The sequence below is a fragment of the Bactrocera tryoni genome, unplaced genomic scaffold (assembly GCF_016617805.1).
Source record: "Bactrocera tryoni isolate S06 unplaced genomic scaffold, CSIRO_BtryS06_freeze2 scaffold_7, whole genome shotgun sequence".
Classification (NCBI taxonomy): Eukaryota; Metazoa; Arthropoda; class Insecta; order Diptera; family Tephritidae; genus Bactrocera; species Bactrocera tryoni.
The window spans coordinates 7,175,556-7,185,488 of record NW_024396366.1 but is presented as its reverse complement, the minus strand read 5'-3'; positions in this window follow the sequence as shown (position 1 = coordinate 7,185,488).

The following is a 9,933-nucleotide window of genomic DNA, read 5'->3' as shown; positions in this document are numbered from 1 at the left end:
AAAATGCATTGTTATTCTTCCAGCGGCGCACATTTTCTACAACTGTTCCTAAAGATCACATACAATGGTAAAAAATAAAGTTAATATCGAAAGCTTTATATAATTTTCTTACTTTTGTTCAGGGTTCTTCCACTGTTTGTTTGAAAAATCTACTTTCTTTTCATGAAATCACTACTACCGAATCTAAACAAATAAAAATAAAATAAAACCATAAATGCTTAGTAATACACATAAAATCGAAAAATTTATATTGATAGCGCTAAAAGTAAAACCTTAGGAAATAAATTAAATAGCAAAGTTAGAAATTTCCGTGTTGTTTGAACAATTAAAAAAAAAAATTATTGTGAAATCAAGCACATCAGGCTTTTTATCTGTAATTAGAAACAATTCAATAAATTTTTTAGGAACAACATATAATCATATACACATAATGTTACATTACTTGACGATAAACCAGCAAATTGGGAAGGGTCGTGTGTCATCTAAAAGCACATAAAACGCACTAAGTAAATTACTAAATAGTTAATTTCGATTGACTTCGCCGGGGCCGGAAATATGGTTATCTGTGGTACTAGATTCCAGCACAAGAAGATACATCAAGCTACCTGGCTGTCTCGACCGATCATGTTGTGATAGACGGAAGACACGTCTCCAGTGTTCTAGACGTGCGTTCGCTCCGAGGTCCTAGCATCGACTCGGACGACTATCTTGCTGCAGCCAAGATTCGCATCCGCCTCTGTGCAGCAAAAAACGCACGTCAACAAACAAAAGGAAGGTTCGACGTCGAGAAGCTGCAATCACAACAGACAGCCGAACGATTTGCTACTCGGCTTGCACTCCTGCTTTCTGAGAGCACTCGTCAAAAACTCGATATAAGGGAACTGTGGGATGGCATTTCAAACTCTTTACGTACAGCTGCAACCAAAACCATTCATTTTCGGAAAGTGCAAAAGAACAGGTGGTACGACGAGGAGTGCCGTGCCGCTGCGAAGAGATAACAGACTGCCTACCTCGCAACGTTACGATCGACCACAACACGTGCTCTCGGTATCTAGAGTTGAGGAGGGAAGCGAGACGCATTTGCAGACAGAAAAATAAAGAGGCCGAAATGCGTGAGTACGAAGAGCTTGATAAGCTGACCGACAGAGGTAATGCTCGAAAATTCTACGAAAAGATGCGGCGGCTAACTGAAGGTTTCACGACCGGAGCATACTCTTGTAGAACCCCTAAAAGTGATCTAGTGACCGATACCCAGACCATACTAAAGTTTTGGAAGGAACACCTCTCCAGCCTGAATGGCAGGGAAAGTACAACGCCAGGAGAAGGCGAACCCTATTCCCAATCGATGACGATGGATCAGACATTCCATTGCCCGACCATAAAGATGTTCGGATATCATTTACCCGTCTGAAGAACAACAAAGCAGCGGTGACCGATGGATTGCCGGATATTCAAACACTTCCGCGAAGAACTGAGGTGCGCTCTGTCCAATTCACAATAAGGGAGACCCCATAATCTGCGCCAACTACCATGGGATAAGGTTCCTCAACATCGCGTATAAAGTTTTATCGAGCGTATAGTGTATAAGATTAAAGCCCACCGTCAACAAACTGATTGGACCTTATTAGTGTGGCTTTAGACCTGTCAAATAAACAACCGACCAGATATTCAATATATGCCAAATCTTGGAAAAGACCCGTGAAAGGAGAATCGACACACACCACCTCTTCGTCGATTTCAAAGCTGCTTTCGACAGCACGAAAAGGAGCTGCCTCTATGCTGCGATGTCTGAATTTGGTGTCCCCAGGATAACTCTTGCCCACAGGTGCTACTTCGGACTGAGTAGGCAATTGGGAAGCAAAGTCCTCTCTCGACGAATAAAAACCAAACTCTATTCACTCATAATTCCCGCCCTGCTATATGGTGCAGAGGTTTGGACGATGACAACAACTGATAAGTCGACGTTGAGAGTTTTCGAGAGATAAGTTCTGCGAAAGATTTATGGTCCTTTGCGCGTTGGCCACGGCGAATATCGCATTCGATGGAACGATGAGCTGTATGAGATATATGACGACATTGACATAGTTCAGCGAATTAAAAGACTAGGCTACGCTGGCTAGGTCATGTTGTCCGAATGGACAAAAACACCCCAGCTCTGGAAGTATTCAACGCGGTACCCGCCGGGGGAAGCAGAGGAAGAGGAAGATCTCCACTCCGTTGGAAGGACTGGCGCGCTGTTGTTAACTCGGCATATAATCATGCAAGCAGTGTTTACGCCAATTAAGAAGAAGAAGAAGGTTATTTCGGCATAAGGCAGCCATGTTTACCTGAGTAACAGGTTCACCCACTTTCCGCGCAGCCTTTTTACCAAGGTGTCTAATGCCAGCAGTAAACGCGTATCACAAATTTACTATTCGAATGACCATTTTTTTCGATATCACTAATTTTAGAATAGCATCCCCGATTTCGGGATCAAAATGGGTATGTACGGATAGAGGACTTCTTCCAGATCAAGAAAGTATAGGTATATAGTGGCTGCTGACTTATGGTTTTTGAGATATTTGAATTTAAAGTTCAAAAATTCGACTATTTAAAACGAGTGTTTCTCCGATTTATAATGAATGTTGCACTTAAATTTTTAGCTTTTATATCCGCTAACACTTCACTAATTCGTTTCTAATCATTTATTTTATATTTATATTGCAAAAAGAGCTTTTGTTCAATTATTTTTTTTTTACTCATTAAAAAAAGGGTTGCATTCTAACTAATAATAAGTGTTACCTTACGTACATATTTCATAGAACAACTAAAGGAAATAAGGAAAAAATGTTGTGGAGGCGAAGTAGTTCGTAGTAAATAGTATTAAATGAATATGTACTTTAAATAACAACTATGTACCTCTTGAAGTTTAAGGTTAAATAACGACTGAATTTATTCAATATGGATAAACATGCCTTTTCAGTTTATAAAAGGATATAACAAAAGAGAATAAAGGAAAGGAATACAGGGTTGATTCCTTTTCTTTATTCTCCTTTGTTATATGCCCAGGTTATATGCCCAGAATCCCATGTGATCGCGAACGACCGGGCGATATACAATAAAAGTATATTTAATTAATTGAAAAAACAATTTGAGGCTTCAGCATAATGGCGGTATAGTAAGAATCGATCGAAATCGAATTATTTGTGAGAATACGCTGAAGGCACTAAATTGTGTCCCACAGACGAGACAAAAAACTCTCCAAGCGGAAAAATACTGATCAGAAGGCATTAGCGGACATTACGTGTTGGCGATAGCGCCATCAGAGCTAGGGCTGATTTGATGATTGGATACTACAGTGCAGTACGCACAAAAATAATAGGAGCAGCAGCAGATATTCTTACAAACCACAACACGAAGATGAATTTTTATTCCATAATAAATAGATTGGGTTACACGTTTGCGGACCAAAGGCCACTATATGTCCTTTTAGAGGAAATGGAAAAGATCGTACAAGGAAAAGACCTTAGCCAAATTCTACAGTGAAGTGAACAAAGCGCTTAATTTGGCATTATCAAAAATTGAGATGTCCGGAAACCAAAACAGTGCTTCTATGAAAGACTATGCGAATCAAGAAGCAGTAAGGATTTTCATCCTAGGACTAAGTAGCAAATATACAAGTAGAACATTGCATAGTCATAACTCTAAAAATTTGGAAGCAGCTTACGCAGTAGCTAGTACTATTTACCACGACAATGTGAATCGCCAAATCGGGGTACTTTGCCACACAATTCTCCATTGAATAAGAATCGTCTAAAAACTGAGGCTTCATCATCTACCATAAGGTCTTGTAAAAGTTTGATTGTACGACACCAATAATAGAAGTATTTAGTAAACTAAGCATGTCGAACAAAATTACAATTCATAGAACGGATAACAAATTATTCGCGAACCGATGATCGATCAAAATTAGTTTCTTGTAAAGAAAGCTTGTATGCATATCTTTCAAGACATCTTCATAAAATTTAGCACGAAGGCAACGATGCAATCTTCGAAGAAATTTCCAATGTACCAATCTGTAATAAAGAAAGTTTTAGATTAAAAAAATCGCCTTTCTTTCTATGGGTATATTTAAAAGAATTATTCGTAATTAAAGGTTTTATCAAATAAGAGCTTACCAATTGAAACGCCAAAACTAACCACTAAATTGCGTTTTTCTCTGCCTCAGTTATTAATTCTTCTTCTGAAAAAATTGTGTATCGCCTTTTCTCTTTTAACATATTAATATTTCGATAAGCTTGAATGTCGATAGTTTTTCTCTCTCTTACTTACTCTCCCATTCAATTAAAAAAATTGTTGTGGTTGTGGTTTAGGTAAAAAGACAAGGTTTCATTATTTTATTCACAAATTGAAGTCTAATCTTCTTTTATTTTCAGCGTTCACTTGAAGCGACAGATATAGGGATTGTTGCTCCAATCTTTAAAAACGATGCACTGTTTTGAAAATTTTTGCATCGCAACAATTCAACGCGTCTAAAAAAAGTTTTGGATCTCTTTGTTTGATTTAACCAGTTCCTGAAAATATATTCAAAATTTTAGTTAGAAAATATAATCTGAAGAAAAGATTTTTAACCTTTTCCACATTCTAAATTCAGCGCGATCTTCTACATCAGCCGCCCATTGCTTTTCTAAAACACGAAAAGTCTCCTGCATCTCAATAACGTCAAGATTTATGCATTTATTTGGCAAAATGTTTTCAATTTTGGAAAGCAGCTCTCGATGTTTTAAAAATCGTTCATTGATTTGGTCCAAAAAACTATCTAAAAACGGTATATAAATTGATCTGCGGTAATATTCTTCCGGTTCGCCTTCATAATTGTCGAGATTAGTTTGCCGTTTCGCCAAACGCGGAATTTTGATTTCTAAATCTAATTCTGCGGCTATTGTTTTAACTGATTCAAAAATTAGTTTAAACGATTGTTAACAGAATCCTTACGCATTTCACTAATTTCAGCATACAAATTATTTGCATAAGCAACGCAGCTGCTCAAATCACAGTCTATTTGCTGCAAACATAGGCTTATGTGTTTTAATAATGCAAAATTGGCTTTAGTACGCACGTACGCACATAATTCATTTGTTCTATTCTCATTCACGCTCTAATCATTAGTGACAAGTGTTGCCGCGAGCTAAAATTTAAGTATATGTTGCTATCAAAAAGCACACAGCCGTTGTTTTAAAAATTTTCATTTGAAAAACAAATAATAAGTAAAGTTGTGTATCTAATTCAGACCAGTTTTTCTGGTTGTTTTTATTAAAAATATAGGCATTTTAGTTAAGACACTTAAGTATTTTTTTGCAAATAGCATAATTTTTTTTTTAATTTAAATTTATTTCACAACAGTTTGCTCATGGAACGAAAACTGAAAGTCATAATAAATGAGTTTTTATTTTCCTGTATTATGATTAACAATAAACTCTAAAAAAATAATAGAAACCTTATTGGTGACTTTTCAGTTCAGAACTAATTTTCAAAAGAAGTCCATTTTCGACTCACAATTCCCCTTAAATCTAAAAAAAATCCAGTTCGGCAGCCACATAGTTATAAGGCATCATCTTATTACTCATAACTCATTACTTTGAAGCAAATTAAAAAAATGTCTCTGTCCAGATTATATTTTTCTGGGTTTTTTAATTGGACTACATTCCCACAACTTAAAAACCAAAACTTAATATATTACAATAATATTGTATTTATTACATTTCTTCATTTAAATTTTCATAAGCATCTAGATATTAGCACATAACTACATACATACATATGTAAGTAGAATTCAAATTCAAATCGTGATATTATCATTTATCAGTAAAAAGTGTGCGCGCACTGCTCTATATGTATAGTACATACATATGCATATATGTACGACATTGCCGAACAAATAATGTATACACAAACCAACATACAAATATGCGTACACCCGCAAAAACTAAAAACATTGCTTTACAAAGACAACAATGGCGGCAGCAGCGTCACAAGTCAATATGACAGCAAAATAGTCGATGCTCAAATTTGTAGAAAAACACCTAACAACAATATTTTCATTCATGAACGCAAGCGCACTTTCAACAGGCACACTTGCTTCATTCATAAAAAGAAACACCATTACATCTCCCCGAGCATGCCTTTGCCTACCAGCGTCTTTTCGCGACGATGGCAAAAGCTAAAAATCATAAATTTAACAATTTCTGATATTTGTATGAGAAGGAAAAAGTGACAACCCCGCAAATATAAGTATTCAAATATATTAGAAAAGATATCGACAATATAGTTTGTTTGTCGATTTTCAAGACAAGAAATGTGTCAAAAGAGAAAATATTCAATATTCCTCTGATTTATGTGTACAGTGGATCCTGGTTAAGTAGTGCTCCGCTTAAATGAAAATCACCCCTCTTAACTGCCTATATATTGCTGCATCTCATGGTTTGTTTTTTTTAAATACATAGAAATTATTGTTTAAGTACCACTCGATTAAGTATCCGCACTCGCTTATGTGCCATATTAAATTTTTATTTTTAACAAACCACAAAAATCTGTATCTTTGATTGTGGCACATATCCGGGATTGACTGTATTTGTCAAGGAATGTAAAAATTATTGTTACGCGGCTTGCAAAAATCTGCGTCGATATGTATGCAAGCTCACACACAAACATACATTTCTACGCTGGTTTGTTGGCGAAGCTGGTACAACGGCAAGGGAAGCAGTGGCAATTGGCGATCGTTCGTTTGTGTTTTCGGCACAGCTCGGATTTTCTACCAACAACACAATTATGTGAAGCTATGTCGTCGCGTCATTCTTTCGACACATTGACTCTTTGACATGAAAGCAAAAAATATGAGCTTCGCCATTGGTTGTCCGCGTCAACGGAAATTTCGCATGAAGCATTGAATGTATATATTTACATACATTTGTTGCATGTAGACAAATTTACAAACATTATGCGTATGGTTCTTATATTTGTTTATATGCTCACATAATTATTATATGGGCAAATGTGCGACCGCTTGGTCTTTTAACATGGTATCGAAAAGTTTATTGACCAAAGCAAATATTTATCTAAGTATGTATGTATATAAATATACATACGTATGTATGTCGTACCAAACCTACATAAAATGCATATTTAGGTAGTAATAAAAATCTTATTGAATTATATATTTGCAACGATTTTATGGAATTCATCATAAAATAGCTCAATTTTAAAATATATAATAATCGACTTTTCGAATGCCAAGAATCGATCCTTAATCGACTTCGACTACTGAAGATCGATTCCGATAAATCGATTATTTTACGAGAATACTCGATTTTGGAGTAAAATCGGAATCGAGTTTACCATCCCTACTGGCAGCCATCGCGTGCACATATAATAACCTCCACACAATAACCACCACAAAAAAAATGATTTTTTTTCCATGAAATTTATATGGAAAATAGAAAATTTTAAATAGGCACCTCTTAATATTAATATTAAGAGCTCAACTTTTGAGTGACTTTTTTTTCACATTTTCGAAAGTTTTTAGCCTGTTTACCGAAGGTTGCCTCAGAATGACACACCCTAATGTACAAACTTATGTGCTTTCATAACAAATATAAGTATGTATGTATAGCGATCTATAATTTATATGCAGCATCGTTTGCGCATAGTAAATAGGCGAATCTGTAAGCGTACATTCCTTAACATTGGAATTATTATTTTTCTCATTTAACACTGAAAATGCTCAATTCTGCTATTTTCGTGTCCCCTGATGTTAAGTGGTGAAACACGCTAATAATTTTCTGTGGTGAAACACGCTCATACAAAACAGTAAATATCCCAAAATTGAAATATCCCTAAATTTTTGACATCGTGAACCTTCTCTATAAATATACGTTCTCTGCTTTAGGTACTTTTAGAGCAATGAAGGGGAACGGAATAATTAGGCGCCATATCCTGGCAGAATAAAAATAAAAATTGAAGTTATTGTGTTAAAGAAAGATAGAAGTGTAAAGTGAGTCAACAATACAATTTACCTAAATTTTTTTATAACAATTAGGTACATACATATATATATTTATCTTTAAAATAGAAAGTAAGTGCCTTAACAAATATAAAAAAATAAATAATTTAATTATTTTTATTCATTTTAGATATTTCCGACTCCATTACTATTCCGTTCTTAAATTTAGACGTTAAAAATTACTTAATACTAGTAGTGCTTAATTAATTAAATTAAAATATTACTGTCGCATTAGCTTACATTTACATATACATATGTACAAATTGTGTGAATATTAAGAATTAGTAAATAAGTATATTTAGTTTTGTAAAATATGCAAAGTATAATAATATAAACTATATGTAAATCATATGTAAGCTTTTTACCAGAAAAGTAATGTTAATAGTAAATACTATACACAAATGTTGCCAAAAAATTTATTGTAAGAAGGAAAGTTCAGTTTGCAATGTATATATGTATACATATAAACATATGTAAATGTTACTATTTAAAAGCTGATTATAAATAATTACCAAAACTTAAAAAAAAAATAGATAGGAAAAACATAACTGGTAAGTATAAACATGTAAACTTCAAAAAAAATAAATAAATAAAAAGATATAAAATAAAAAAGTTATTTTATTTATGTGAAAAAGGTATCCGATACGATACGCAGCGGTAAGCAATGAATAACTAAACAACAGTAACCAAACAAATTACCCTACAACACGGGTAATAGTTAAGTAACTGGTCATCGAAGGAAAAAAGTAACAATTTCTCCTCTTTCACTACACGTCGGTGTGATTAGATTTCTCGCTCTCGATCATTGATTTAGCGCATCTGTTTGGTTAGCCATCTTTGACTGAAAATAGTTTGTTTCGTTATTGTTATGGTCACCCTTTTGTTAGAGAGAACTGATCAATAAGTCATTTGTTTCGTTATTCATTGGTCACCACTGCGTATCGTATCAGTCCACTAAAACAATTGAATTTTTTATTGTATATCTTTTTATTTAATTTTGTTTTTGAAGTTTACATGTTTTTACGAAACAGTAATATTTTTCCTTTTTCCTTTCTCCTTTTTCTTTTTCATTTACAAATTTTCAGTAATTATTTAGAATCAGCTTTTAAATATAATTTACTAATTCTTAATATTCACACACTTTGTACATAATAATAATATTTTAAATTAATTAATCTGGAACTATCGGCAAAATCTAAGATGAATAGAAAGAATTAAACTATTTTTGTATTTAATAGTATATCTAATTATATTTGAAAATTAATAGTATAATTACTAATGGCACTTACCTAAGTGAAGAATGAGCAAATTTCTTCACCAACTTCTATAAGTGCTGCCGCTACAACTGTGATTAATATTGCTTTGAAGTAGGTAAAGTCCAGCTACTTTAGTGTTGAGACATTCGTCAGCGACTTCAACGACTACATATGTATGTACATATGTATACGTGGAAATAATAATACGAAATTTAAATTTAAACTAATTGTTGTTACCTTACATTATCCAACTTTATTGTAAATATCATTAATATATTCGTCAAGCTTTGTCTTATCATCTTGAGGCATTGGTAAATCGCTCACTTTTTTCACTCATTCCGCAAACGGACTCGTCGCAATGCCCTGACTATTTGTGCCATTCATACCCATTAATGTCTTAAAAGCCTCCACGTTGGTGAACTAAAGGCAAACAATTGAAAATATATTACAAAAATTTTCGGGAGTATTACACTTACAGTAGCTAAATGCTCGTCCGCAAATGTTATACAAAAAGTTGGTCCATCTGTTGTTCAAAGTGTTCACCCAACATTTTGTGATATATTTTTTGTTCTGGATTGAAGTGACTGCAAAAACTGTTCTTTATTTATACATGGCCATTAAACGAACAATTAGCATAAT